Source organism: Leiobunum rupestre, chromosome 6, assembly GCF_980474605.1.
Source record: "Leiobunum rupestre chromosome 6, qqLeiRupe1.1.hap1, whole genome shotgun sequence".
Lineage (NCBI taxonomy): Eukaryota > Metazoa > Arthropoda > Arachnida > Opiliones > Sclerosomatidae > Leiobunum > Leiobunum rupestre.
Window position 1 is genome coordinate 4,649,170 of NC_143389.1, and position 25,209 is coordinate 4,674,378.

At 39.0% G+C, this 25,209-nt stretch overlaps 14 non-coding genes across 14 annotated transcripts; 7 read left to right on the top strand and 7 right to left on the bottom strand.

The window, feature by feature from the left end:
• Positions 1–1,712: 1,712 nt before the first annotated feature.
• Positions 1,713–1,904, bottom strand: LOC149938837 (U2 spliceosomal RNA). Its single transcript, XR_016481599.1, has one exon. It is a non-coding gene; the product is annotated as a U2 spliceosomal RNA (small nuclear RNA).
• Positions 1,905–3,057: 1,153 nt separating this feature from the next.
• On the top strand, positions 3,058–3,176 carry LOC149938838 (5S ribosomal RNA). The gene has a single exon (XR_016482200.1). It is a non-coding gene; the product is annotated as a 5S ribosomal RNA (ribosomal RNA).
• A 1,979-nt stretch (positions 3,177–5,155) lies between these two features.
• On the bottom strand, positions 5,156–5,347 carry LOC149938839 (U2 spliceosomal RNA). Its single transcript, XR_016481600.1, has one exon. It is a non-coding gene; the product is annotated as a U2 spliceosomal RNA (small nuclear RNA).
• A 1,152-nt stretch (positions 5,348–6,499) lies between these two features.
• LOC149938840 (5S ribosomal RNA) lies at positions 6,500–6,618 on the top strand. The gene has a single exon (XR_016482201.1). It is a non-coding gene; the product is annotated as a 5S ribosomal RNA (ribosomal RNA).
• A 1,991-nt stretch (positions 6,619–8,609) lies between these two features.
• LOC149938841 (U2 spliceosomal RNA) lies at positions 8,610–8,801 on the bottom strand. The gene has a single exon (XR_016481601.1). It is a non-coding gene; the product is annotated as a U2 spliceosomal RNA (small nuclear RNA).
• A 1,153-nt stretch (positions 8,802–9,954) lies between these two features.
• On the top strand, positions 9,955–10,073 carry LOC149938842 (5S ribosomal RNA). The gene has a single exon (XR_016482202.1). It is a non-coding gene; the product is annotated as a 5S ribosomal RNA (ribosomal RNA).
• A 1,991-nt stretch (positions 10,074–12,064) lies between these two features.
• On the bottom strand, positions 12,065–12,256 carry LOC149938843 (U2 spliceosomal RNA). Its single transcript, XR_016481603.1, has one exon. It is a non-coding gene; the product is annotated as a U2 spliceosomal RNA (small nuclear RNA).
• Positions 12,257–13,406: 1,150 nt separating this feature from the next.
• Positions 13,407–13,525, top strand: LOC149938844 (5S ribosomal RNA). The gene has a single exon (XR_016482203.1). It is a non-coding gene; the product is annotated as a 5S ribosomal RNA (ribosomal RNA).
• Positions 13,526–15,512: 1,987 nt separating this feature from the next.
• On the bottom strand, positions 15,513–15,704 carry LOC149938845 (U2 spliceosomal RNA). Its single transcript, XR_016481604.1, has one exon. It is a non-coding gene; the product is annotated as a U2 spliceosomal RNA (small nuclear RNA).
• Positions 15,705–16,854: 1,150 nt separating this feature from the next.
• On the top strand, positions 16,855–16,973 carry LOC149938846 (5S ribosomal RNA). Its single transcript, XR_016482204.1, has one exon. It is a non-coding gene; the product is annotated as a 5S ribosomal RNA (ribosomal RNA).
• A 1,987-nt stretch (positions 16,974–18,960) lies between these two features.
• On the bottom strand, positions 18,961–19,152 carry LOC149938847 (U2 spliceosomal RNA). Its single transcript, XR_016481605.1, has one exon. It is a non-coding gene; the product is annotated as a U2 spliceosomal RNA (small nuclear RNA).
• A 1,150-nt stretch (positions 19,153–20,302) lies between these two features.
• LOC149938848 (5S ribosomal RNA) lies at positions 20,303–20,421 on the top strand. Its single transcript, XR_016482205.1, has one exon. It is a non-coding gene; the product is annotated as a 5S ribosomal RNA (ribosomal RNA).
• A 1,987-nt stretch (positions 20,422–22,408) lies between these two features.
• On the bottom strand, positions 22,409–22,600 carry LOC149938849 (U2 spliceosomal RNA). Its single transcript, XR_016481606.1, has one exon. It is a non-coding gene; the product is annotated as a U2 spliceosomal RNA (small nuclear RNA).
• A 1,150-nt stretch (positions 22,601–23,750) lies between these two features.
• Positions 23,751–23,869, top strand: LOC149938850 (5S ribosomal RNA). Its single transcript, XR_016482206.1, has one exon. It is a non-coding gene; the product is annotated as a 5S ribosomal RNA (ribosomal RNA).
• Positions 23,870–25,209: the final 1,340 nt, after the last annotated feature.

Sequence of the window (25,209 nt, forward strand, 5' to 3'; positions counted from 1 at the left end):
TACTTACTTACTTACTTACTTACTTACTTACTTACTAACTAACTAACTAACTAACTAACTAACTAACTAACTAACTAACTAACTAATTAACTAACTAACTAACTAACTAACTAATTAACTAACTAACTAACTAACTAACTAACTAACTAACTAACGTTTATCTCTAAACAAAAACATTTCCGCGGTAAAATCCACTCTGAAATGGCCTTTTCTGGTTTTGGAATGAAGTCCAAAGTTAAAATTTTATTAACAAATTCTAATTGTGAAATATATTTTTTGTTCTAAATTTTAATCTTAAATGTAATTTAAATAGTTGAATCTAAAAAAGGACTTTTGGAAAATGTTTTATAGAAGGTTTTATCATGGGACAGCCGCATGGATTAGGGGAGTAACCCAAAAATACAAAATATCAAAACAAACCACGAAATTAAATAATAAAACGGAGACAGAGATATATTTTTTAAACAAAATAATATAGCTAACTTTTATCTATTAATTGTTTTAGGTGATGTAGTTTATGTAAAATATAAAAATGAACCTTGGCACAATATAAATTTAATGTCATGTTTTATTGATACTTAGAAAAAGTAACAAACATTTCAAAAGTCAGATCTTTGAGATCATTATTAAAAAAATATAACATTTTAAATCCGAACTCCTCTATAAATATTAAAATTATAAATTCCTAATCTACTTTAACAAAAGATATATCATATTAAGTTTAATACTATTAATGTTAGGAATAATCATGACTTTGAGATAAATAGAACAAAAATGTTTAATTCCAAATATAGTTAATTATAGAGCAATATATAATAAATGATTTTGTACTTACCAAAAATAAGCCTTGCCACTTTATATCTTGGTAATGTAGCTGCCGCGGGCGGCGGGCCCCCGGCGGCGACTCACTGTCCACGGAAGACGGGAAGAGAGAAAAAATGGAGAGGGGCTTATTTCGTGTTTTCTCTTTACGCGGAACATCTTGGCTGGAACCCAATGACCTAAAAATGAGGGGCGCGCTGTCTCTACCCACCATACCGAAACCCGCGAATTTACGTTATGAAAACCGGTTCCTTCAGCCAACCACTTAGAACATGCACGATTTACGAACCTTGGGTTACGAATAAAACCACAGGAATAACACAGAACAACCTCTTTTCGCGCCTTTATTTTACCCCTCTTACTTGCCTCCCGCTCGTCGGCCATTGCCTCTGCCCTAAACGGGGAGTCTAGCATCCACTCCTTGGGTATCCATAATGGAGGAGAGGACTGAAAGGGGGAAAACCAAGCATGGACGCGCCCAGGAAAATACCAAGGAGGATAGGAAGGGAGGCGAAGTAGGAGGGATGAACGCGGCAGCATCCTTGTAAGAAGCTTAGCGGCGGGAAAATTTCGGAAAAATGGCGGCTAGACGTAGCGTAGCTGCCGCAATCTTGCCGCCATTCATCCCTCCTACTTCGCCTCCCTTCCTATCCTCCGTGAAAATACCGCGAAAAAGAGTGTATAACTAGGTAAAAGAAAATTCAAAAACTGGAATCTTTCCGATTCTTCATTATTAACTATTCGACAATAAGGATTTTACCACTTATGACGTCAGAGGGGCAATATATTATAATAAAGAAATATATATAAAGACAGCCAAATAACATTTCCCGGAAATACTGTGTTGCGCAGTGCGCCATTATAAGAGCGTTTGATTTTTGATTTCAAGAGAGAAGTGGGCCGATCCCGGATTTACTGCAATACCAGGCCGACCCGTGGCGGAGGTGGAGCAAGCTCCGACCACTCCGCCGCCGTCCAAAAATAAGTTTAATATCTTGGGCCCCGATGGGACCCGTATCAGATATTAAGCTGATAAGAACAGATACTACACTTTGATCTTAGCCAAAAGGCCGAGAAGCGATAACCCGCTAGGAGCCGTCACTGTTTAACAAAGTAAAAAGAGAGAATTCGAGCATTTCAAATATTTCATAATTACGTCACCGAATGTTGGTCCTGGTGGGAGATGACAACGTTTGTAGCCATCGCGCGAACAAAGGAGAAGACGATATCTTGAATCCGTGAAATAGAGGTACACCGCCAGGCCCGGACTGGCACTTTTGGGGTCATCGGCTAGAGACAGTAGAGTGGGCCACTTTACCGGGCCGTATGGAAAAAAAATCTAAATGGTGGTTTATAGGACCATAAATAACGTATTAAGTGTACTAGATTCTACGTGAAACGTCAAACGCGTTTAAATGACCATTTAGGAAAAATTTATTATAAGCGAATAGAGCGTTCTATAAAAGTGGACCATAACCGGTCACTTTTCATACAGACTATAGAGCTGGTTCAGCAGGACTAACAACTTTTGTTATTCTTTGGTTTAAGAGAATTCGGCTTATGTCCTGTCTTTATATGAATATTTTAGAGACGTACCTTTTAGGAGTTGTAGGAGGCACCCTAGGTGTTGAAGTATGTTTGGGGTTAAGGATATTTTCATGATCTAAGTTTCATCTTAAACACGTGGATTTGGGACTAGTATTTTCTAGAATTTTTCTTATTTGCCATCATACATTTATTACAAAAATCATTTAAAATAAGAAAAAAGGCGCGGAAAGCAAAGCCGGAAATATGTGAAGCCTAGGCTAGCAACTACGCTACTAATAAAAATTGACTGCTCTCAATTTCTTACGGGTTTGCCAGATAAATATATTTCTCTAAGACGAAAAACCGGCCAAACCTTCACCTCCTCCGAACTCCAAAGGGGGAAAGCACACCACACCAATTTTATAGATTCGTAAACGCGCCTTCCCAATCGACCGCCATCACCTTACAGTCTACGGGGAGGGTGATGAAAAAACTGGTTTGGGGGGGGGGGGGGGGATGAAATTTCTGCGGTAAAGGGCTTGCTCGTTGGTTGTCTGTACGATAATATCGGCGCCCAGTAAACGTTTCTAAAAAGAGTGTATAGAACGTTCTATTGGAGCCGCATGCAGCCGGTGGCCCTCGGCGATCACCAACCTACCAGGACCTGGCTAGTCGCGGCTTGTCCACCGCTATCAATTACACTCTAGCGGCAACGGCCATATCACGCTGAATACACCGGTTCTCGTCTGATCACCGAAGTTAAGCAGCGTCGAGCGCGGTCAGTACTTGGGAGGGAGACCACCTGGGAACACCGCGTGCCGTTGGCTACTCATTTATTTTCGCGGGATGGGATTTGCGTCTTTTAACAGGAAAATACCTTCATCCTATCATTTTGACGCTGCTTTTTTATGCAATTAAAAGTTCGCCCAGACGATAATATTATTTCGGTCAACTCTTGGCCTTTTTTTAACAACTGGCAGCATCTTTCCGTGAATAAAATACATGTTAGTATCAAAATTGAACAAAATAAAATGGCGAGAAAATTGGTTTTCATTTTATTCTACTTAAGGCTTGTACTTAAAATAGTACTAACTTACTTACTTACTTACTTACTTACTTACTTACTTACTTACTAACTAACTAACTAACTAACTAACTAACTAACTAACTAACTAACTAACTAATTAACTAACTAACTAACTAACTAATTAACTAACTAACTAACTAACTAACTAACTAACTAACTAACGTTTATCTCTAAACAAAAACATTTCCGCGGTAAAATCCACTCTGAAATGGCCTTTTCTGGTTTTGGAATGAAGTCCAAAGTTAAAATTTTATTAACAAATTCTAATTGTGAAATATATTTTTTGTTCTAAATTTTAATCTTAAATGTAATTTAAATAGTTGAATCTAAAAAAGGACTTTTGGAAAATGTTTTATAGAAGGTTTTATCATGGGACAGCCGCATGGATTAGGGGAGTAACCCAAAAATACAAAATATCAAAACAAACCACGAAATTAAATAATAAAACGGAGACAGAGATATATTTTTTAAACAAAATAATATAGCTAACTTTTATCTATTAATTGTTTTAGGTGATGTAGTTTATGTAAAATATAAAAATGAACCTTGGCACAATATAAATTTAATGTCATGTTTTATTGATACTTAGAAAAAGTAACAAACATTTCAAAAGTCAGATCTTTGAGATCATTATTAAAAAAATATAACATTTTAAATCCGAACTCCTCTATAAATATTAAAATTATAAATTCCTAATCTACTTTAACAAAAGATATATCATATTAAGTTTAATACTATTAATGTTAGGAATAATCATGACTTTGAGATAAATAGAACAAAAATGTTTAATTCCAAATATAGTTAATTATAGAGCAATATATAATAAATGATTTTGTACTTACCAAAAATAAGCCTTGCCACTTTATATCTTGGTAATGTAGCTGCCGCGGGCGGCGGGCCCCCGGCGGCGACTCACTGTCCACGGAAGACGGGAAGAGAGAAAAAATGGAGAGGGGCTTATTTCGTGTTTTCTCTTTACGCGGAACATCTTGGCTGGAACCCAATGACCTAAAAATGAGGGGCGCGCTGTCTCTACCCACCATACCGAAACCCGCGAATTTACGTTATGAAAACCGGTTCCTTCAGCCAACCACTTAGAACATGCACGATTTACGAACCTTGGGTTACGAATAAAACCACAGGAATAACACAGAACAACCTCTTTTCGCGCCTTTATTTTACCCCTCTTACTTGCCTCCCGCTCGTCGGCCATTGCCTCTGCCCTAAACGGGGAGTCTAGCATCCACTCCTTGGGTATCCATAATGGAGGAGAGGACTGAAAGGGGGAAAACCAAGCATGGACGCGCCCAGGAAAATACCAAGGAGGATAGGAAGGGAGGCGAAGTAGGAGGGATGAACGCGGCAGCATCCTTGTAAGAAGCTTAGCGGCGGGAAAATTTCGGAAAAATGGCGGCTAGACGTAGCGTAGCTGCCGCAATCTTGCCGCCATTCATCCCTCCTACTTCGCCTCCCTTCCTATCCTCCGTGAAAATACCGCGAAAAAGAGTGTATAACTAGGTAAAAGAAAATTCAAAAACTGGAATCTTTCCGATTCTTCATTATTAACTATTCGACAATAAGGATTTTACCACTTATGACGTCAGAGGGGCAATATATTATAATAAAGAAATATATATAAAGACAGCCAAATAACATTTCCCGGAAATACTGTGTTGCGCAGTGCGCCATTATAAGAGCGTTTGATTTTTGATTTCAAGAGAGAAGTGGGCCGATCCCGGATTTACTGCAATACCAGGCCGACCCGTGGCGGAGGTGGAGCAAGCTCCGACCACTCCGCCGCCGTCCAAAAATAAGTTTAATATCTTGGGCCCCGATGGGACCCGTATCAGATATTAAGCTGATAAGAACAGATACTACACTTTGATCTTAGCCAAAAGGCCGAGAAGCGATAACCCGCTAGGAGCCGTCACTGTTTAACAAAGTAAAAAGAGAGAATTCGAGCATTTCAAATATTTCATAATTACGTCACCGAATGTTGGTCCTGGTGGGAGATGACAACGTTTGTAGCCATCGCGCGAACAAAGGAGAAGACGATATCTTGAATCCGTGAAATAGAGGTACACCGCCAGGCCCGGACTGGCACTTTTGGGGTCATCGGCTAGAGACAGTAGAGTGGGCCACTTTACCGGGCCGTATGGAAAAAAAATCTAAATGGTGGTTTATAGGACCATAAATAACGTATTAAGTGTACTAGATTCTACGTGAAACGTCAAACGCGTTTAAATGACCATTTAGGAAAAATTTATTATAAGCGAATAGAGCGTTCTATAAAAGTGGACCATAACCGGTCACTTTTCATACAGACTATAGAGCTGGTTCAGCAGGACTAACAACTTTTGTTATTCTTTGGTTTAAGAGAATTCGGCTTATGTCCTGTCTTTATATGAATATTTTAGAGACGTACCTTTTAGGAGTTGTAGGAGGCACCCTAGGTGTTGAAGTATGTTTGGGGTTAAGGATATTTTCATGATCTAAGTTTCATCTTAAACACGTGGATTTGGGACTAGTATTTTCTAGAATTTTTCTTATTTGCCATCATACATTTATTACAAAAATCATTTAAAATAAGAAAAAAGGCGCGGAAAGCAAAGCCGGAAATATGTGAAGCCTAGGCTAGCAACTACGCTACTAATAAAAATTGACTGCTCTCAATTTCTTACGGGTTTGCCAGATAAATATATTTCTCTAAGACGAAAAACCGGCCAAACCTTCACCTCCTCCGAACTCCAAAGGGGGAAAGCACACCACACCAATTTTATAGATTCGTAAACGCGCCTTCCCAATCGACCGCCATCACCTTACAGTCTACGGGGAGGGTGATGAAAAAACTGGTTTGGGGGGGGGGGGGGGATGAAATTTCTGCGGTAAAGGGCTTGCTCGTTGGTTGTCTGTACGTTAATATCGGCGCCCAGTAAACGTTTCTAAAAAGAGTGTATAGAACGTTCTATTGGAGCCGCATGCAGCCGGTGGCCCTCGGCGATCACCAACCTACCAGGACCTGGCTAGTCGCGGCTTGTCCACCGCTATCAATTACACTCTAGCGGCAACGGCCATATCACGCTGAATACACCGGTTCTCGTCTGATCACCGAAGTTAAGCAGCGTCGAGCGCGGTCAGTACTTGGGAGGGAGACCACCTGGGAACACCGCGTGCCGTTGGCTACTCATTTATTTTCGCGGGATGGGATTTGCGTCTTTTAACAGGAAAATACCTTCATCCTATCATTTTGACGCTGCTTTTTTATGCAATTAAAAGTTCGCCCAGACGATAATATTATTTCGGTCAACTCTTGGCCTTTTTTTAACAACTGGCAGCATCTTTCCGTGAATAAAATACATGTTAGTATCAAAATTGAACAAAATAAAATGGCGAGAAAATTGGTTTTCATTTTATTCTACTTAAGGCTTGTACTTAAAATAGTACTAACTTACTTACTTACTTACTTACTTACTTACTTACTTACTTACTAACTAACTAACTAACTAACTAACTAACTAACTAACTAACTAACTAACTAACTAATTAACTAACTAACTAACTAACTAACTAATTAACTAACTAACTAACTAACTAACTAACTAACTAACTAACTAACGTTTATCTCTAAACAAAAACATTTCCGCGGTAAAATCCACTCTGAAATGGCCTTTTCTGGTTTTGGAATGAAGTCCAAAGTTAAAATTTTATTAACAAATTCTAATTGTGAAATATATTTTTTGTTCTAAATTTTAATCTTAAATGTAATTTAAATAGTTGAATCTAAAAAAGGACTTTTGGAAAATGTTTTATAGAAGGTTTTATCATGGGACAGCCGCATGGATTAGGGGAGTAACCCAAAAATACAAAATATCAAAACAAACCACGAAATTAAATAATAAAACGGAGACAGAGATATATTTTTTAAACAAAATAATATAGCTAACTTTTATCTATTAATTGTTTTAGGTGATGTAGTTTATGTAAAATATAAAAATGAACCTTGGCACAATATAAATTTAATGTCATGTTTTATTGATACTTAGAAAAAGTAACAAACATTTCAAAAGTCAGATCTTTGAGATCATTATTAAAAAAATATAACATTTTAAATCCGAACTCCTCTATAAATATTAAAATTATAAATTCCTAATCTACTTTAACAAAAGATATATCATATTAAGTTTAATACTATTAATGTTAGGAATAATCATGACTTTGAGATAAATAGAACAAAAATGTTTAATTCCAAATATAGTTAATTATAGAGCAATATATAATAAATGATTTTGTACTTACCAAAAATAAGCCTTGCCACTTTATATCTTGGTAATGTAGCTGCCGCGGGCGGCGGGCCCCCGGCGGCGACTCACTGTCCACGGAAGACGGGAAGAGAGAAAAAATGGAGAGGGGCTTATTTCGTGTTTTCTCTTTACGCGGAACATCTTGGCTGGAACCCAATGACCTAAAAATGAGGGGCGCGCTGTCTCTACCCACCATACCGAAACCCGCGAATTTACGTTATGAAAACCGGTTCCTTCAGCCAACCACTTAGAACATGCACGATTTACGAACCTTGGGTTACGAATAAAACCACAGGAATAACACAGAACAACCTCTTTTCGCGCCTTTATTTTACCCCTCTTACTTGCCTCCCGCTCGTCGGCCATTGCCTCTGCCCTAAACGGGGAGTCTAGCATCCACTCCTTGGGTATCCATAATGGAGGAGAGGACTGAAAGGGGGAAAACCAAGCATGGACGCGCCCAGGAAAATACCAAGGAGGATAGGAAGGGAGGCGAAGTAGGAGGGATGAACGCGGCAGCATCCTTGTAAGAAGCTTAGCGGCGGGAAAATTTCGGAAAAATGGCGGCTAGACGTAGCGTAGCTGCCGCAATCTTGCCGCCATTCATCCCTCCTACTTCGCCTCCCTTCCTATCCTCCGTGAAAATACCGCGAAAAAGAGTGTATAACTAGGTAAAAGAAAATTCAAAAACTGGAATCTTTCCGATTCTTCATTATTAACTATTCGACAATAAGGATTTTACCACTTATGACGTCAGAGGGGCAATATATTATAATAAAGAAATATATATAAAGACAGCCAAATAACATTTCCCGGAAATACTGTGTTGCGCAGTGCGCCATTATAAGAGCGTTTGATTTTTGATTTCAAGAGAGAAGTGGGCCGATCCCGGATTTACTGCAATACCAGGCCGACCCGTGGCGGAGGTGGAGCAAGCTCCGACCACTCCGCCGCCGTCCAAAAATAAGTTTAATATCTTGGGCCCCGATGGGACCCGTATCAGATATTAAGCTGATAAGAACAGATACTACACTTTGATCTTAGCCAAAAGGCCGAGAAGCGATAACCCGCTAGGAGCCGTCACTGTTTAACAAAGTAAAAAGAGAGAATTCGAGCATTTCAAATATTTCATAATTACGTCACCGAATGTTGGTCCTGGTGGGAGATGACAACGTTTGTAGCCATCGCGCGAACAAAGGAGAAGACGATATCTTGAATCCGTGAAATAGAGGTACACCGCCAGGCCCGGACTGGCACTTTTGGGGTCATCGGCTAGAGACAGTAGAGTGGGCCACTTTACCGGGCCGTATGGAAAAAAAATCTAAATGGTGGTTTATAGGACCATAAATAACGTATTAAGTGTACTAGATTCTACGTGAAACGTCAAACGCGTTTAAATGACCATTTAGGAAAAATTTATTATAAGCGAATAGAGCGTTCTATAAAAGTGGACCATAACCGGTCACTTTTCATACAGACTATAGAGCTGGTTCAGCAGGACTAACAACTTTTGTTATTCTTTGGTTTAAGAGAATTCGGCTTATGTCCTGTCTTTATATGAATATTTTAGAGACGTACCTTTTAGGAGTTGTAGGAGGCACCCTAGGTGTTGAAGTATGTTTGGGGTTAAGGATATTTTCATGATCTAAGTTTCATCTTAAACACGTGGATTTGGGACTAGTATTTTCTAGAATTTTTCTTATTTGCCATCATACATTTATTACAAAAATCATTTAAAATAAGAAAAAAGGCGCGGAAAGCAAAGCCGGAAATATGTGAAGCCTAGGCTAGCAACTACGCTACTAATAAAAATTGACTGCTCTCAATTTCTTACGGGTTTGCCAGATAAATATATTTCTCTAAGACGAAAAACCGGCCAAACCTTCACCTCCTCCGAACTCCAAAGGGGGAAAGCACACCACACCAATTTTATAGATTCGTAAACGCGCCTTCCCAATCGACCGCCATCACCTTACAGTCTACGGGGAGGGTGATGAAAAAACTGGTTTGGGGGGGGGGGGGGGGATGAAATTTCTGCGGTAAAGGGCTTGCTCGTTGGTTGTCTGTACGTTAATATCGGCGCCCAGTAAACGTTTCTAAAAAGAGTGTATAGAACGTTCTATTGGAGCCGCATGCAGCCGGTGGCCCTCGGCGATCACCAACCTACCAGGACCTGGCTAGTCGCGGCTTGTCCACCGCTATCAATTACACTCTAGCGGCAACGGCCATATCACGCTGAATACACCGGTTCTCGTCTGATCACCGAAGTTAAGCAGCGTCGAGCGCGGTCAGTACTTGGGAGGGAGACCACCTGGGAACACCGCGTGCCGTTGGCTACTCATTTATTTTCGCGGGATGGGATTTGCGTCTTTTAACAGGAAAATACCTTCATCCTATCATTTTGACGCTGCTTTTTTATGCAATTAAAAGTTCGCCCAGACGATAATATTATTTCGGTCAACTCTTGGCCTTTTTTTAACAACTGGCAGCATCTTTCCGTGAATAAAATACATGTTAGTATCAAAATTGAACAAAATAAAATGGCGAGAAAATTGGTTTTCATTTTATTCTACTTAAGGCTTGTACTTAAAATAGTACTAACTTACTTACTTACTTACTTACTTACTTACTTACTTACTTACTAACTAACTAACTAACTAACTAACTAACTAACTAACTAACTAACTAACTAACTAATTAACTAACTAACTAACTAACTAACTAATTAACTAACTAACTAACTAACTAACTAACTAACTAACTAACTAACGTTTATCTCTAAACAAAAACATTTCCGCGGTAAAATCCACTCTGAAATGGCCTTTTCTGGTTTTGGAATGAAGTCCAAAGTTAAAATTTTATTAACAAATTCTAATTGTGAAATATATTTTTTGTTCTAAATTTTAATCTTAAATGTAATTTAAATAGTTGAATCTAAAAAAGGACTTTTGGAAAATGTTTTATAGAAGGTTTTATCATGGGACAGCCGCATGGATTAGGGGAGTAACCCAAAAATACAAAATATCAAAACAAACCACGAAATTAAATAATAAAACGGAGACAGAGATATATTTTTTAAACAAAATAATATAGCTAACTTTTATCTATTAATTGTTTTAGGTGATGTAGTTTATGTAAAATATAAAAATGAACCTTGGCACAATATAAATTTAATGTCATGTTTTATTGATACTTAGAAAAAGTAACAAACATTTCAAAAGTCAGATCTTTGAGATCATTATTAAAAAAATATAACATTTTAAATCCGAACTCCTCTATAAATATTAAAATTATAAATTCCTAATCTACTTTAACAAAAGATATATCATATTAAGTTTAATACTATTAATGTTAGGAATAATCATGACTTTGAGATAAATAGAACAAAAATGTTTAATTCCAAATATAGTTAATTATAGAGCAATATATAATAAATGATTTTGTACTTACCAAAAATAAGCCTTGCCACTTTATATCTTGGTAATGTAGCTGCCGCGGGCGGCGGGCCCCCGGCGGCGACTCACTGTCCACGGAAGACGGGAAGAGAGAAAAAATGGAGAGGGGCTTATTTCGTGTTTTCTCTTTACGCGGAACATCTTGGCTGGAACCCAATGACCTAAAAATGAGGGGCGCGCTGTCTCTACCCACCATACCGAAACCCGCGAATTTACGTTATGAAAACCGGTTCCTTCAGCCAACCACTTAGAACATGCACGATTTACGAACCTTGGGTTACGAATAAAACCACAGGAATAACACAGAACAACCTCTTTTCGCGCCTTTATTTTACCCCTCTTACTTGCCTCCCGCTCGTCGGCCATTGCCTCTGCCCTAAACGGGGAGTCTAGCATCCACTCCTTGGGTATCCATAATGGAGGAGAGGACTGAAAGGGGGAAAACCAAGCATGGACGCGCCCAGGAAAATACCAAGGAGGATAGGAAGGGAGGCGAAGTAGGAGGGATGAACGCGGCAGCATCCTTGTAAGAAGCTTAGCGGCGGGAAAATTTCGGAAAAATGGCGGCTAGACGTAGCGTAGCTGCCGCAATCTTGCCGCCATTCATCCCTCCTACTTCGCCTCCCTTCCTATCCTCCGTGAAAATACCGCGAAAAAGAGTGTATAACTAGGTAAAAGAAAATTCAAAAACTGGAATCTTTCCGATTCTTCATTATTAACTATTCGACAATAAGGATTTTACCACTTATGACGTCAGAGGGGCAATATATTATAATAAAGAAATATATATAAAGACAGCCAAATAACATTTCCCGGAAATACTGTGTTGCGCAGTGCGCCATTATAAGAGCGTTTGATTTTTGATTTCAAGAGAGAAGTGGGCCGATCCCGGATTTACTGCAATACCAGGCCGACCCGTGGCGGAGGTGGAGCAAGCTCCGACCACTCCGCCGCCGTCCAAAAATAAGTTTAATATCTTGGGCCCCGATGGGACCCGTATCAGATATTAAGCTGATAAGAACAGATACTACACTTTGATCTTAGCCAAAAGGCCGAGAAGCGATAACCCGCTAGGAGCCGTCACTGTTTAACAAAGTAAAAAGAGAGAATTCGAGCATTTCAAATATTTCATAATTACGTCACCGAATGTTGGTCCTGGTGGGAGATGACAACGTTTGTAGCCATCGCGCGAACAAAGGAGAAGACGATATCTTGAATCCGTGAAATAGAGGTACACCGCCAGGCCCGGACTGGCACTTTTGGGGTCATCGGCTAGAGACAGTAGAGTGGGCCACTTTACCGGGCCGTATGGAAAAAAAATCTAAATGGTGGTTTATAGGACCATAAATAACGTATTAAGTGTACTAGATTCTACGTGAAACGTCAAACGCGTTTAAATGACCATTTAGGAAAAATTTATTATAAGCGAATAGAGCGTTCTATAAAAGTGGACCATAACCGGTCACTTTTCATACAGACTATAGAGCTGGTTCAGCAGGACTAACAACTTTTGTTATTCTTTGGTTTAAGAGAATTCGGCTTATGTCCTGTCTTTATATGAATATTTTAGAGACGTACCTTTTAGGAGTTGTAGGAGGCACCCTAGGTGTTGAAGTATGTTTGGGGTTAAGGATATTTTCATGATCTAAGTTTCATCTTAAACACGTGGATTTGGGACTAGTATTTTCTAGAATTTTTCTTATTTGCCATCATACATTTATTACAAAAATCATTTAAAATAAGAAAAAAGGCGCGGAAAGCAAAGCCGGAAATATGTGAAGCCTAGGCTAGCAACTACGCTACTAATAAAAATTGACTGCTCTCAATTTCTTACGGGTTTGCCAGATAAATATATTTCTCTAAGACGAAAAACCGGCCAAACCTTCACCTCCTCCGAACTCCAAAGGGGGAAAGCACACCACACCAATTTTATAGATTCGTAAACGCGCCTTCCCAATCGACCGCCATCACCTTACAGTCTACGGGGAGGGTGATGAAAAAACTGGTTTGGGGGGGGGGGGGATGAAATTTCTGCGGTAAAGGGCTTGCTCGTTGGTTGTCTGTACGTTAATATCGGCGCCCAGTAAACGTTTCTAAAAAGAGTGTATAGAACGTTCTATTGGAGCCGCATGCAGCCGGTGGCCCTCGGCGATCACCAACCTACCAGGACCTGGCTAGTCGCGGCTTGTCCACCGCTATCAATTACACTCTAGCGGCAACGGCCATATCACGCTGAATACACCGGTTCTCGTCTGATCACCGAAGTTAAGCAGCGTCGAGCGCGGTCAGTACTTGGGAGGGAGACCACCTGGGAACACCGCGTGCCGTTGGCTACTCATTTATTTTCGCGGGATGGGATTTGCGTCTTTTAACAGGAAAATACCTTCATCCTATCATTTTGACGCTGCTTTTTTATGCAATTAAAAGTTCGCCCAGACGATAATATTATTTCGGTCAACTCTTGGCCTTTTTTTAACAACTGGCAGCATCTTTCCGTGAATAAAATACATGTTAGTATCAAAATTGAACAAAATAAAATGGCGAGAAAATTGGTTTTCATTTTATTCTACTTAAGGCTTGTACTTAAAATAGTACTAACTTACTTACTTACTTACTTACTTACTTACTTACTTACTTACTAACTAACTAACTAACTAACTAACTAACTAACTAACTAACTAACTAACTAACTAATTAACTAACTAACTAACTAACTAACTAATTAACTAACTAACTAACTAACTAACTAACTAACTAACTAACGTTTATCTCTAAACAAAAACATTTCCGCGGTAAAATCCACTCTGAAATGGCCTTTTCTGGTTTTGGAATGAAGTCCAAAGTTAAAATTTTATTAACAAATTCTAATTGTGAAATATATTTTTTGTTCTAAATTTTAATCTTAAATGTAATTTAAATAGTTGAATCTAAAAAAGGACTTTTGGAAAATGTTTTATAGAAGGTTTTATCATGGGACAGCCGCATGGATTAGGGGAGTAACCCAAAAATACAAAATATCAAAACAAACCACGAAATTAAATAATAAAACGGAGACAGAGATATATTTTTTAAACAAAATAATATAGCTAACTTTTATCTATTAATTGTTTTAGGTGATGTAGTTTATGTAAAATATAAAAATGAACCTTGGCACAATATAAATTTAATGTCATGTTTTATTGATACTTAGAAAAAGTAACAAACATTTCAAAAGTCAGATCTTTGAGATCATTATTAAAAAAATATAACATTTTAAATCCGAACTCCTCTATAAATATTAAAATTATAAATTCCTAATCTACTTTAACAAAAGATATATCATATTAAGTTTAATACTATTAATGTTAGGAATAATCATGACTTTGAGATAAATAGAACAAAAATGTTTAATTCCAAATATAGTTAATTATAGAGCAATATATAATAAATGATTTTGTACTTACCAAAAATAAGCCTTGCCACTTTATATCTTGGTAATGTAGCTGCCGCGGGCGGCGGGCCCCCGGCGGCGACTCACTGTCCACGGAAGACGGGAAGAGAGAAAAAATGGAGAGGGGCTTATTTCGTGTTTTCTCTTTACGCGGAACATCTTGGCTGGAACCCAATGACCTAAAAATGAGGGGCGCGCTGTCTCTACCCACCATACCGAAACCCGCGAATTTACGTTATGAAAACCGGTTCCTTCAGCCAACCACTTAGAACATGCACGATTTACGAACCTTGGGTTACGAATAAAACCACAGGAATAACACAGAACAACCTCTTTTCGCGCCTTTATTTTACCCCTCTTACTTGCCTCCCGCTCGTCGGCCATTGCCTCTGCCCTAAACGGGGAGTCTAGCATCCACTCCTTGGGTATCCATAATGGAGGAGAGGACTGAAAGGGGGAAAACCAAGCATGGACGCGCCCAGGAAAATACCAAGGAGGATAGGAAGGGAGGCGAAGTAGGAGGGATGAACGCGGCAGCATCCTTGTAAGAAGCTTAGCGGCGGGAAAATTTCGGAAAAATGGCGGCTAGACGTAGCGTAGCTGCCGCAATCTTGCCGCCATTCATCCCTCCTACTTCGCCTCCCTTCCTATCCTCCGTGAAAATACCGCGAAAAAGAGTGTATAACTAGGTAAAAGAAAATTCAAAAACTGGAATCTTTCCGATTCTTCATTATTAACTATTCGACAATAAGGATTTTACCACTTATGACGTCAGAGGGGCAATATATTATAATAAAGAAATATATATAAAGACAGCCAAATAACATTTCCCGGAAATACTGTGTTGCGCAGTGCGCCATTATAAGAGCGTTTGATTTTTGATTTCAAGAGAGAAGTGGGCCGATCCCGGATTTACTGCAATACCAGGCCGACCCGTGGCGGAGGTGGAGCAAGCTCCGACCACTCCGCCGCCGTCCAAAAATAAGTTTAATATCTTGGGCCCCGATGGGACCCGTATCAGATATTAAGCTGATAAGAACAGATACTACACTTTGATCTTAGCCAAAAGGCCGAGAAGCGATAACCCGCTAGGAGCCGTCACTGTTTAACAAAGTAAAAAGAGAGAATTCGAGCATTTCAAATATTTCATAATTACGTCACCGAATGTTGGTCCTGGTGGGAGATGACAACGTTTGTAGCCATCGCGCGAACAAAGGAGAAGACGATATCTTGAATCCGTGAAATAGAGGTACACCGCCAGGCCCGGACTGGCACTTTTGGGGTCATCGGCTAGAGACAGTAGAGTGGGCCACTTTACCGGGCCGTATGGAAAAAAAATCTAAATGGTGGTTTATAGGACCATAAATAACGTATTAAGTGTACTAGATTCTACGTGAAACGTCAAACGCGTTTAAATGACCATTTAGGAAAAATTTATTATAAGCGAATAGAGCGTTCTATAAAAGTGGACCATAACCGGTCACTTTTCATACAGACTATAGAGCTGGTTCAGCAGGACTAACAACTTTTGTTATTCTTTGGTTTAAGAGAATTCGGCTTATGTCCTGTCTTTATATGAATATTTTAGAGACGTACCTTTTAGGAGTTGTAGGAGGCACCCTAGGTGTTGAAGTATGTTTGGGGTTAAGGATATTTTCATGATCTAAGTTTCATCTTAAACACGTGGATTTGGGACTAGTATTTTCTAGAATTTTTCTTATTTGCCATCATACATTTATTACAAAAATCATTTAAAATAAGAAAAAAGGCGCGGAAAGCAAAGCCGGAAATATGTGAAGCCTAGGCTAGCAACTACGCTACTAATAAAAATTGACTGCTCTCAATTTCTTACGGGTTTGCCAGATAAATATATTTCTCTAAGACGAAAAACCGGCCAAACCTTCACCTCCTCCGAACTCCAAAGGGGGAAAGCACACCACACCAATTTTATAGATTCGTAAACGCGCCTTCCCAATCGACCGCCATCACCTTACAGTCTACGGGGAGGGTGATGAAAAAACTGGTTTGGGGGGGGGGGGGATGAAATTTCTGCGGTAAAGGGCTTGCTCGTTGGTTGTCTGTACGTTAATATCGGCGCCCAGTAAACGTTTCTAAAAAGAGTGTATAGAACGTTCTATTGGAGCCGCATGCAGCCGGTGGCCCTCGGCGATCACCAACCTACCAGGACCTGGCTAGTCGCGGCTTGTCCACCGCTATCAATTACACTCTAGCGGCAACGGCCATATCACGCTGAATACACCGGTTCTCGTCTGATCACCGAAGTTAAGCAGCGTCGAGCGCGGTCAGTACTTGGGAGGGAGACCACCTGGGAACACCGCGTGCCGTTGGCTACTCATTTATTTTCGCGGGATGGGATTTGCGTCTTTTAACAGGAAAATACCTTCATCCTATCATTTTGACGCTGCTTTTTTATGCAATTAAAAGTTCGCCCAGACGATAATATTATTTCGGTCAACTCTTGGCCTTTTTTTAACAACTGGCAGCATCTTTCCGTGAATAAAATACATGTTAGTATCAAAATTGAACAAAATAAAATGGCGAGAAAATTGGTTTTCATTTTATTCTACTTAAGGCTTGTACTTAAAATAGTACTAACTTACTTACTTACTTACTTACTTACTTACTTACTTACTTACTAACTAACTAACTAACTAACTAACTAACTAACTAACTAACTAACTAACTAACTAATTAACTAACTAACTAACTAACTAACTAATTAACTAACTAACTAACTAACTAACTAACTAACTAACTAACGTTTATCTCTAAACAAAAACATTTCCGCGGTAAAATCCACTCTGAAATGGCCTTTTCTGGTTTTGGAATGAAGTCCAAAGTTAAAATTTTATTAACAAATTCTAATTGTGAAATATATTTTTTGTTCTAAATTTTAATCTTAAATGTAATTTAAATAGTTGAATCTAAAAAAGGACTTTTGGAAAATGTTTTATAGAAGGTTTTATCATGGGACAGCCGCATGGATTAGGGGAGTAACCCAAAAATACAAAATATCAAAACAAACCACGAAATTAAATAATAAAACGGAGACAGAGATATATTTTTTAAACAAAATAATATAGCTAACTTTTATCTATTAATTGTTTTAGGTGATGTAGTTTATGTAAAATATAAAAATGAACCTTGGCACAATATAAATTTAATGTCATGTTTTATTGATACTTAGAAAAAGTAACAAACATTTCAAAAGTCAGATCTTTGAGATCATTATTAAAAAAATATAACATTTTAAATCCGAACTCCTCTATAAATATTAAAATTATAAATTCCTAATCTACTTTAACAAAAGATATATCATATTAAGTTTAATACTATTAATGTTAGGAATAATCATGACTTTGAGATAAATAGAACAAAAATGTTTAATTCCAAATATAGTTAATTATAGAGCAATATATAATAAATGATTTTGTACTTACCAAAAATAAGCCTTGCCACTTTATATCTTGGTAATGTAGCTGCCGCGGGCGGCGGGCCCCCGGCGGCGACTCACTGTCCACGGAAGACGGGAAGAGAGAAAAAATGGAGAGGGGCTTATTTCGTGTTTTCTCTTTACGCGGAACATCTTGGCTGGAACCCAATGACCTAAAAATGAGGGGCGCGCTGTCTCTACCCACCATACCGAAACCCGCGAATTTACGTTATGAAAACCGGTTCCTTCAGCCAACCACTTAGAACATGCACGATTTACGAACCTTGGGTTACGAATAAAACCACAGGAATAACACAGAACAACCTCTTTTCGCGCCTTTATTTTACCCCTCTTACTTGCCTCCCGCTCGTCGGCCATTGCCTCTGCCCTAAACGGGGAGTCTAGCATCCACTCCTTGGGTATCCATAATGGAGGAGAGGACTGAAAGGGGGAAAACCAAGCATGGACGCGCCCAGGAAAATACCAAGGAGGATAGGAAGGGAGGCGAAGTAGGAGGGATGAACGCGGCAGCATCCTTGTAAGAAGCTTAGCGGCGGGAAAATTTCGGAAAAATGGCGGCTAGACGTAGCGTAGCTGCCGCAATCTTGCCGCCATTCATCCCTCCTACTTCGCCTCCCTTCCTATCCTCCGTGAAAATACCGCGAAAAAGAGTGTATAACTAGGTAAAAGAAAATTCAAAAACTGGAATCTTTCCGATTCTTCATTATTAACTATTCGACAATAAGGATTTTACCACTTATGACGTCAGAGGGGCAATATATTATAATAAAGAAATATATATAAAGACAGCCAAATAACATTTCCCGGAAATACTGTGTTGCGCAGTGCGCCATTATAAGAGCGTTTGATTTTTGATTTCAAGAGAGAAGTGGGCCGATCCCGGATTTACTGCAATACCAGGCCGACCCGTGGCGGAGGTGGAGCAAGCTCCGACCACTCCGCCGCCGTCCAAAAATAAGTTTAATATCTTGGGCCCCGATGGGACCCGTATCAGATATTAAGCTGATAAGAACAGATACTACACTTTGATCTTAGCCAAAAGGCCGAGAAGCGATAACCCGCTAGGAGCCGTCACTGTTTAACAAAGTAAAAAGAGAGAATTCGAGCATTTCAAATATTTCATAATTACGTCACCGAATGTTGGTCCTGGTGGGAGATGACAACGTTTGTAGCCATCGCGCGAACAAAGGAGAAGACGATATCTTGAATCCGTGAAATAGAGGTACACCGCCAGGCCCGGACTGGCACTTTTGGGGTCATCGGCTAGAGACAGTAGAGTGGGCCACTTTACCGGGCCGTATGGAAAAAAAATCTAAATGGTGGTTTATAGGACCATAAATAACGTATTAAGTGTACTAGATTCTACGTGAAACGTCAAACGCGTTTAAATGACCATTTAGGAAAAATTTATTATAAGCGAATAGAGCGTTCTATAAAAGTGGACCATAACCGGTCACTTTTCATACAGACTATAGAGCTGGTTCAGCAGGACTAACAACTTTTGTTATTCTTTGGTTTAAGAGAATTCGGCTTATGTCCTGTCTTTATATGAATATTTTAGAGACGTACCTTTTAGGAGTTGTAGGAGGCACCCTAGGTGTTGAAGTATGTTTGGGGTTAAGGATATTTTCATGATCTAAGTTTCATCTTAAACACGTGGATTTGGGACTAGTATTTTCTAGAATTTTTCTTATTTGCCATCATACATTTATTACAAAAATCATTTAAAATAAGAAAAAAGGCGCGGAAAGCAAAGCCGGAAATATGTGAAGCCTAGGCTAGCAACTACGCTACTAATAAAAATTGACTGCTCTCAATTTCTTACGGGTTTGCCAGATAAATATATTTCTCTAAGACGAAAAACCGGCCAAACCTTCACCTCCTCCGAACTCCAAAGGGGGAAAGCACACCACACCAATTTTATAGATTCGTAAACGCGCCTTCCCAATCGACCGCCATCACCTTACAGTCTACGGGGAGGGTGATGAAAAAACTGGTTTGGGGGGGGGGGGGATGAAATTTCTGCGGTAAAGGGCTTGCTCGTTGGTTGTCTGTACGTTAATATCGGCGCCCAGTAAACGTTTCTAAAAAGAGTGTATAGAACGTTCTATTGGAGCCGCATGCAGCCGGTGGCCCTCGGCGATCACCAACCTACCAGGACCTGGCTAGTCGCGGCTTGTCCACCGCTATCAATTACACTCTAGCGGCAACGGCCATATCACGCTGAATACACCGGTTCTCGTCTGATCACCGAAGTTAAGCAGCGTCGAGCGCGGTCAGTACTTGGGAGGGAGACCACCTGGGAACACCGCGTGCCGTTGGCTACTCATTTATTTTCGCGGGATGGGATTTGCGTCTTTTAACAGGAAAATACCTTCATCCTATCATTTTGACGCTGCTTTTTTATGCAATTAAAAGTTCGCCCAGACGATAATATTATTTCGGTCAACTCTTGGCCTTTTTTTAACAACTGGCAGCATCTTTCCGTGAATAAAATACATGTTAGTATCAAAATTGAACAAAATAAAATGGCGAGAAAATTGGTTTTCATTTTATTCTACTTAAGGCTTGTACTTAAAATAGTACTAACTTACTTACTTACTTACTTACTTACTTACTTACTTACTTACTAACTAACTAACTAACTAACTAACTAACTAACTAACTAACTAACTAACTAACTAATTAACTAACTAACTAACTAACTAACTAATTAACTAACTAACTAACTAACTAACTAACTAACTAACTAACGTTTATCTCTAAACAAAAACATTTCCGCGGTAAAATCCACTCTGAAATGGCCTTTTCTGGTTTTGGAATGAAGTCCAAAGTTAAAATTTTATTAACAAATTCTAATTGTGAAATATATTTTTTGTTCTAAATTTTAATCTTAAATGTAATTTAAATAGTTGAATCTAAAAAAGGACTTTTGGAAAATGTTTTATAGAAGGTTTTATCATGGGACAGCCGCATGGATTAGGGGAGTAACCCAAAAATACAAAATATCAAAACAAACCACGAAATTAAATAATAAAACGGAGACAGAGATATATTTTTTAAACAAAATAATATAGCTAACTTTTATCTATTAATTGTTTTAGGTGATGTAGTTTATGTAAAATATAAAAATGAACCTTGGCACAATATAAATTTAATGTCATGTTTTATTGATACTTAGAAAAAGTAACAAACATTTCAAAAGTCAGATCTTTGAGATCATTATTAAAAAAATATAACATTTTAAATCCGAACTCCTCTATAAATATTAAAATTATAAATTCCTAATCTACTTTAACAAAAGATATATCATATTAAGTTTAATACTATTAATGTTAGGAATAATCATGACTTTGAGATAAATAGAACAAAAATGTTTAATTCCAAATATAGTTAATTATAGAGCAATATATAATAAATGATTTTGTACTTACCAAAAATAAGCCTTGCCACTTTATATCTTGGTAATGTAGCTGCCGCGGGCGGCGGGCCCCCGGCGGCGACTCACTGTCCACGGAAGACGGGAAGAGAGAAAAAATGGAGAGGGGCTTATTTCGTGTTTTCTCTTTACGCGGAACATCTTGGCTGGAACCCAATGACCTAAAAATGAGGGGCGCGCTGTCTCTACCCACCATACCGAAACCCGCGAATTTACGTTATGAAAACCGGTTCCTTCAGCCAACCACTTAGAACATGCACGATTTACGAACCTTGGGTTACGAATAAAACCACAGGAATAACACAGAACAACCTCTTTTCGCGCCTTTATTTTACCCCTCTTACTTGCCTCCCGCTCGTCGGCCATTGCCTCTGCCCTAAACGGGGAGTCTAGCATCCACTCCTTGGGTATCCATAATGGAGGAGAGGACTGAAAGGGGGAAAACCAAGCATGGACGCGCCCAGGAAAATACCAAGGAGGATAGGAAGGGAGGCGAAGTAGGAGGGATGAACGCGGCAGCATCCTTGTAAGAAGCTTAGCGGCGGGAAAATTTCGGAAAAATGGCGGCTAGACGTAGCGTAGCTGCCGCAATCTTGCCGCCATTCATCCCTCCTACTTCGCCTCCCTTCCTATCCTCCGTGAAAATACCGCGAAAAAGAGTGTATAACTAGGTAAAAGAAAATTCAAAAACTGGAATCTTTCCGATTCTTCATTATTAACTATTCGACAATAAGGATTTTACCACTTATGACGTCAGAGGGGCAATATATTATAATAAAGAAATATATATAAAGACAGCCAAATAACATTTCCCGGAAATACTGTGTTGCGCAGTGCGCCATTATAAGAGCGTTTGATTTTTGATTTCAAGAGAGAAGTGGGCCGATCCCGGATTTACTGCAATACCAGGCCGACCCGTGGCGGAGGTGGAGCAAGCTCCGACCACTCCGCCGCCGTCCAAAAATAAGTTTAATATCTTGGGCCCCGATGGGACCCGTATCAGATATTAAGCTGATAAGAACAGATACTACACTTTGATCTTAGCCAAAAGGCCGAGAAGCGATAACCCGCTAGGAGCCGTCACTGTTTAACAAAGTAAAAAGAGAGAATTCGAGCATTTCAAATATTTCATAATTACGTCACCGAATGTTGGTCCTGGTGGGAGATGACAACGTTTGTAGCCATCGCGCGAACAAAGGAGAAGACGATATCTTGAATCCGTGAAATAGAGGTACACCGCCAGGCCCGGACTGGCACTTTTGGGGTCATCGGCTAGAGACAGTAGAGTGGGCCACTTTACCGGGCCGTATGGAAAAAAAATCTAAATGGTGGTTTATAGGACCATAAATAACGTATTAAGTGTACTAGATTCTACGTGAAACGTCAAACGCGTTTAAATGACCATTTAGGAAAAATTTATTATAAGCGAATAGAGCGTTCTATAAAAGTGGACCATAACCGGTCACTTTTCATACAGACTATAGAGCTGGTTCAGCAGGACTAACAACTTTTGTTATTCTTTGGTTTAAGAGAATTCGGCTTATGTCCTGTCTTTATATGAATATTTTAGAGACGTACCTTTTAGGAGTTGTAGGAGGCACCCTAGGTGTTGAAGTATGTTTGGGGTTAAGGATATTTTCATGATCTAAGTTTCATCTTAAACACGTGGATTTGGGACTAGTATTTTCTAGAATTTTTCTTATTTGCCATCATACATTTATTACAAAAATCATTTAAAATAAGAAAAAAGGCGCGGAAAGCAAAGCCGGAAATATGTGAAGCCTAGGCTAGCAACTACGCTACTAATAAAAATTGACTGCTCTCAATTTCTTACGGGTTTGCCAGATAAATATATTTCTCTAAGACGAAAAACCGGCCAAACCTTCACCTCCTCCGAACTCCAAAGGGGGAAAGCACACCACACCAATTTTATAGATTCGTAAACGCGCCTTCCCAATCGACCGCCATCACCTTACAGTCTACGGGGAGGGTGATGAAAAAACTGGTTTGGGGGGGGGGGGGATGAAATTTCTGCGGTAAAGGGCTTGCTCGTTGGTTGTCTGTACGTTAATATCGGCGCCCAGTAAACGTTTCTAAAAAGAGTGTATAGAACGTTCTATTGGAGCCGCATGCAGCCGGTGGCCCTCGGCGATCACCAACCTACCAGGACCTGGCTAGTCGCGGCTTGTCCACCGCTATCAATTACACTCTAGCGGCAACGGCCATATCACGCTGAATACACCGGTTCTCGTCTGATCACCGAAGTTAAGCAGCGTCGAGCGCGGTCAGTACTTGGGAGGGAGACCACCTGGGAACACCGCGTGCCGTTGGCTACTCATTTATTTTCGCGGGATGGGATTTGCGTCTTTTAACAGGAAAATACCTTCATCCTATCATTTTGACGCTGCTTTTTTATGCAATTAAAAGTTCGCCCAGACGATAATATTATTTCGGTCAACTCTTGGCCTTTTTTTAACAACTGGCAGCATCTTTCCGTGAATAAAATACATGTTAGTATCAAAATTGAACAAAATAAAATGGCGAGAAAATTGGTTTTCATTTTATTCTACTTAAGGCTTGTACTTAAAATAGTACTAACTTACTTACTTACTTACTTACTTACTTACTTACTTACTTACTAACTAACTAACTAACTAACTAACTAACTAACTAACTAACTAACTAACTAACTAATTAACTAACTAACTAACTAACTAACTAATTAACTAACTAACTAACTAACTAACTAACTAACTAACTAACGTTTATCTCTAAACAAAAACATTTCCGCGGTAAAATCCACTCTGAAATGGCCTTTTCTGGTTTTGGAATGAAGTCCAAAGTTAAAATTTTATTAACAAATTCTAATTGTGAAATATATTTTTTGTTCTAAATTTTAATCTTAAATGTAATTTAAATAGTTGAATCTAAAAAAGGACTTTTGGAAAATGTTTTATAGAAGGTTTTATCATGGGACAGCCGCATGGATTAGGGGAGTAACCCAAAAATACAAAATATCAAAACAAACCACGAAATTAAATAATAAAACGGAGACAGAGATATATTTTTTAAACAAAATAATATAGCTAACTTTTATCTATTAATTGTTTTAGGTGATGTAGTTTATGTAAAATATAAAAATGAACCTTGGCACAATATAAATTTAATGTCATGTTTTATTGATACTTAGAAAAAGTAACAAACATTTCAAAAGTCAGATCTTTGAGATCATTATTAAAAAAATATAACATTTTAAATCCGAACTCCTCTATAAATATTAAAATTATAAATTCCTAATCTACTTTAACAAAAGATATATCATATTAAGTTTAATACTATTAATGTTAGGAATAATCATGACTTTGAGATAAATAGAACAAAAATGTTTAATTCCAAATATAGTTAATTATAGAGCAATATATAATAAATGATTTTGTACTTACCAAAAATAAGCCTTGCCACTTTATATCTTGGTAATGTAGCTGCCGCGGGCGGCGGGCCCCCGGCGGCGACTCACTGTCCACGGAAGACGGGAAGAGAGAAAAAATGGAGAGGGGCTTATTTCGTGTTTTCTCTTTACGCGGAACATCTTGGCTGGAACCCAATGACCTAAAAATGAGGGGCGCGCTGTCTCTACCCACCATACCGAAACCCGCGAATTTACGTTATGAAA